The sequence below is a fragment of the Rutidosis leptorrhynchoides genome, chromosome 2 (genome assembly GCF_046630445.1).
Source record: "Rutidosis leptorrhynchoides isolate AG116_Rl617_1_P2 chromosome 2, CSIRO_AGI_Rlap_v1, whole genome shotgun sequence".
Taxonomy (NCBI): domain Eukaryota; kingdom Viridiplantae; phylum Streptophyta; class Magnoliopsida; order Asterales; family Asteraceae; genus Rutidosis; species Rutidosis leptorrhynchoides.
Genome location: NC_092334.1, coordinates 201,412,485 through 201,418,167, shown reverse-complemented (window position 1 = coordinate 201,418,167; position 5,683 = coordinate 201,412,485). Strand labels below are relative to the sequence as shown.

At 33.7% G+C, this 5,683-nt stretch overlaps 1 non-coding gene across 1 annotated transcript; it reads right to left on the bottom strand.

The window, feature by feature from the left end:
* Nucleotides 1-652: 652 nt before the first annotated feature.
* LOC139895202 (small nucleolar RNA R71) lies at nt 653-759 on the bottom strand. Its single transcript, XR_011775664.1, has one exon. It is a non-coding gene; the product is annotated as a small nucleolar RNA R71 (small nucleolar RNA).
* Between the last annotated feature and the right edge of the window lie 4,924 nt (nt 760-5,683).

The window sequence follows — 5,683 nt, the reverse complement described above, 5'->3', positions numbered from 1 at the left end:
TATATATATATATTTCTACTACTACATATTTAATTATGTTTTAGATAGCAAGTAACATAAATATATTAATTATATATATTGAAACAATAATCTCAGAGTACATCTTCAATACTTTGTTATCGTTGACAAATAATGTTCAAAGTCATTTACATTCAATATACTCTCAATAATTAGCTAAACATTTTTAAATAACAGTTTTTAAATTATCTTAAGTTATATTTCATAATAACTAAATCGCATAATAATTTAATTTATAATATATATTTATTTACATATATCTTATTTATATATACATTTTTATTTATAATTAAAGGTTCGTGAATCGTCGAGCACAGTCAAAGGGTAATTGATTACATGAATATAGTTCCAAAACTTTTGAGATTCAACCTTACAAACTTTGCTTATCGTGTCAAAACTATGTAAACTAAGTTCAAATTTGATCGAAAATTTCCGGGTTGTCACAAATAGGATCTGTACTCTATTCAAAATCAGAGAAGTTGAGGATGAACAGATCTATCTCATGTTATTTTCTTGGACTTTAAAGGGAGAAGCCAAAGATTGGTTAGAATCGTTACCTGAAGGGGCGATTGATACATGGGATGTCTTAGTTGAGAAATTTCTTAAACAATTCTTTCCGGCATCTAAAGCCGTGAGACTTCAAGGAGAAATTGTTACGTTCACACAAAAGCCAAATGAAACTCTATATGAAGCGTGGACAAGATTTGGAAAGTTGTTGAGAGGATGTCCTCAACATGGTTTAGACACTTATCAAATAGTACAAATATTCTACCAAGGATGCGACATTACTACACGAAAAGACATCGACATAGCAGTTGGTGGTTCTATTATGAAGAAAACCGCAACCGAAGCTCACAAAATTATTGATAACACTGCCTCCCACTCACATGAGTGGCACTAAGAAAAAGATATTTTTCGTTCATCTAAAGTGGCTAGAGCCGATTCTAGCCATGACTTTGACTCCGTTTCCGTAAAAATAGATGCTTTCGAGAGACGAATGGAAAAGATGACTAAAGATATTCACGCAATACGAATCAGTTGTGAGCAATACGGTGGACCACACTTAACGAAAGATTGTCACATTGAGCAAACGATGGAACAACGAGAGAATGTTTCCTACATGAACCAAAGGTCGGGAAATAATTATCAAAATATTTATCAACCGCCAAGGCCAAACTTCAATCGAAATCAAAACATTCTTTACAATCCAAATGGACCCAACAACAACTCGTACAACCAACAAGGTCCGAATAACCAACCAACTCAAAACAATACTTTCAATCAACAAAGACCTAGCTTGTATAAACCACCACAACAAACTGAAGAGAAAAAGTCAAATCTGGAAGAAATGATGGCAAAGCTAATGGAATCTCAAACACAATTTATAACATCTCAAACCCAAACGAATGAGAGGTTTGATCAATCATTAAGAACTCGACAAGCTTCCATTTTAAATCTAGAAAAACACGTAGGTACTCTTGCTAGCATGATGAGTGAGAGGGAACAAGGAAAGCTATCGAGTAATACTGAAGTAAATCCTCGGAATGAGAATGTTAATATAGTTTCAACAAATTCTGAAAAACCATCTCCAGAAGATGGGAAGGTTTTCGATGTGAGTAACAATGAAGAAGTTACACCATCACCACCACCCGAGTATGTAAAGCCAGTGGTGGCACCATACAAACCACCCATCCCGTTTCCAAGAAAAAGAGTTGAGTATTAGAAAGTAATAGGTAATAAAGTTTGTGATACCTCTGGAAAGAAGAAGAAGAATAAAAAAGTGCAAGAAACAAAAACCGTAAAAGTAAACCCGGTGAAGACAGTTCCACCGAAACCTCCACCCAGGTTGGGTGATCTGGGTGAGTTTATTGTTCCTTGTCTACTTAGTGATTGTGTCATGTATGATGCAATAGCAGATTTAGGTGCAAGTGTGAGTGTAATGCCTCTTTCATTATATAAGAGATTAGGAGTAGGTGAGTTAAGTCCAACGGAAATGAGTGTTCGACTCTTTGATCAAACCATTAGGCACCCAGTTGGAATTGCTGACAACCTACCCATTCAAGTGGGTAATTTAACCTTTTTAGTCGAATTTATTGTCATTGACATAGAAGAGGACTCAAACATTCCTCTAATTTTAGGTCGACCATTCTTAGCATCCACCAGGGCGTTATTTGATGTAAGAAAAGGTAGAATGACACTTAGTAATGATAAAAAATCGATCACCTTTGTGAGTCGAAAGTCTAAATCTCCACCAACCAAAACCGTTGAACCAACAAAAATGATTGGTAAGAACCATGTTGTTTTACCAACTCCAACGGTAGTGCTTAACAATAATAAAACGCCTAAGTGTGGAGAAAATGAAGTAACACCTAATGATGACCTGATAACAAAGAACCCCGTTGTTGATACGAAATTAAATGACCCCGTTATTAATAGTTCAATGAAGAAACTTATTAAACGGATTCGCGATGCTAGAACCATGGGGAACTTTAAGTTATGTAATCGGTTAGTATCCAATCTATCGCCTAAAGAAAAGGCGAAACTAGTTGAATTTGTGGATATTACACAGGAATCCGACCAATGGCTTAAAGCAAAAGTCACATATATGCAAGTTGATTATGGCCCAAAAGAAATTGACAATGAAGTTAATCACAAATTCGACACCACAGCTACCTGAGTGTGGGGAGATTCAAATGTTCTAAGAAATAATGTTGTCTAAGGGTTAGTTGTTCTGTTCTCGTGTACTTTCGAGAATGGAATCCGATTGGTCTTTTCCACTAGCAGATACTAAAGAACTAGTTTTCTCCCCCCATTCTAAATTCTTGTTTTGTAGGTTTTGTAGGAAATTAATATGCATTTTTAAATTTAAGTTTTGTGTGAATTTAAAAAAAAAACAAAAAAAAATTACTTTATTTCATTAAGTTTAAAAAAAATGATTTCTAAAATTCATCGTAAGTTGAAGACTAGGTCATGGAACCGAAATTGCTTTACCCGAGGGCGGGGCGAAAAATTTTGTTATCATTATTTTTAATTTTATTGATCTAAAGTATACCAAAAAAAAATTAAAAAACCCAAAAAAAAAAAAAAAATTCTTTGCTTTTAAAACAATCGCTTTATAAACGACAAATTTTAAATTTTGTCGAGGGGCGGACTAGGTAAACATACCGAAACTACTTAGAGTAAAAGGAAACAAAATTTTAAAAAATTATTCATTTGAATTGTTAAAGGTTTTATAAAAAAATAAAAAATAAATAAAAATATTATGTATGTATATATGTTTGTAGTTATCTTATGTAAAACAGGGTAAAACAGTGCACTTTCAAAGACTGACATTAAGTTCAGCAAAAGCTACTAATTTTGACGATAAGACGCAAAACATATGTGAAATTACAACAAAAGGAATGAACGATGAGGCGCGCCATCTATCATTCGACGACCTTAGTAATTACAAACTGGGTATTTTTAATCACTTTTCTACACTTATCACCCTCATGAATTTATAATTATAGTCTGATTTCATGCAAATGAGGGCATTGCATGATCTCAAGTGTGGGGAAGGGTTATAAATTCTCTCGGGTTTACACCTTAGTTTAATTGCCAAATTTTGTAAAAATTTGAAAAAATTTCAACTAAATGAATTCAAAATCGAGTTTATACATATTTATGAACGATAAAACTAGGTGTTAATGCCGAAATTATTGTTACCTCGGAGAGAACATAAATGGAGAAAAAACCCAAAACGTTAGAATTCATTTAAAATGGAATAGAGGAGAATAAAAAGGCAAAGAAAAGAATAAATAAAAGCTAAGTGTGGGAAGAATTTACTAATTTCTTTAAAACACATATCACATATTTGGTACAGATTATTGCAGGTACTTTTGCTTTGGACTAAACTAATCAGTTTTACCCGATTTACTGTAATATATTTGAAAGAAAGATGGATCTACACGATTAATCAATTCCATCATTAAAAGGAAGTAAAGTCTTCCAAAAAAGAAACGTGCTTCTTGATTTAGGTCAGGAAGTTGTTGTCCAGACCAGCTGTAGGTTGACGAAAAATCTAGAAAAGTCATCTCTAAAATCAGCAGGAAATTCACGGACCTCAGCATCAAACAGGGTCACCAAGTGGTCAGACTTATCCTAACTATGAGAGGATCTGTCTCGTAAAATGGGGAGGGCGCCGTGCAAATTAGCTTGATAAGACTAATGAATCAGACCCCCAGAAAGGATAATCTCCTTAAAGATTAAAAATCAGCTTTTAAGACTGATATTACTCAATCCTTGAGATTGACTTTAAAGATTGAGAATTACAAACTCATGGAATTCGATGATATCTAAACTCGAGCTTGAATGAGAAAATATTTTGATCAAATTAAAACCGATTTGTTTTCTGAAAACCTATTTTCAATGCGTTCATTACCATTGAACGTAAAATCCTAGGAATTCACCTGAAATTCATTAGGTCACCTGAACCAAATCGGGTGTCAACCGTAAGAACGGTGGTTGCATAGCAGGGTCGAAGACAGGACCTTGTGCCAGACCGAAAAATTATAGGTTGATCTTTACTATTGCTCCTACAAAGGATAGTAATTGCATCCGACACGTTTTAGACCATGAACATCTGCATGTCATTAGATATTGCCTTGACAGTTGCTTGTTCAACGCTTTCCTTTACAACCGGACGGTAGTTTACCGAAAGGTAATATACGGAGCAAGTATACTGAACGTGTGCTTTCCTAATACAAGGATTAGCAAGTGGGTGACACAAAACCACAAGTTTTTGAGCTTAAATTTTCAAAACTGAAACCCACAAAATCCACAAAAACTTATCTAGGGTAAAAGCTAGAATGAATTTTCAAAAGATCAAATGTTTTCATAAAGATCCAATTTCCTTAAAGGATCTAAATTTTCATAGTCATGTGGGACTGTAAACCACATCGTTACTACCATTGTTCATACCGCCGTATTAAAATCACTGATGTATAAAGTGTGAGAATAAAAAAAAGTGATTCTAGTGAAGTGTGATTTTATTTTAAGTTCTGTATTACTTGAGGACAAGCAACGCTCAAGTGTGAGGATATTTGATAGTGCTCCAAATGAACATATATTTAGGCACAATATCCTTCCAATATGTAAAGCTTTTAGTTGTAATTGTTCTATTTTTATGTAATATTCGTTTAAATAAATAAGTGCGAAGACAAAAGAAGAAAACGATGATTTGAAGACGCAAATGATCAAAAAGCTAAAAAATACAAAGTACAATCCAAGTGATTCGAATTATTGATGAGAAACGTCTAAAAATTACCAGAGTACGAGCCGCGGAACGCAGAGTACAAGATATCTCCGCGTACGAAAGGACGTTCGAAAATCCGGAACCGGGACATGAACCAACTATCAACGCGCGACGCAACGGAGCTAAAATTACAAGTCAACAATGCACAAGAGTATAATATAATATATAATTAATTATATAAAATTATATATATATATATATATATATATATATATATATATATATATATATATATATATATATATATATATATATATTATATTATATATTAAATAAATACGCGCAGCCCATGTTTAAAACTCAATGTGAGCTGGAACAGCTGGCCATGCGATCGCATGGACAGAAGGCACAAAACTCATGCACTCGCATGAG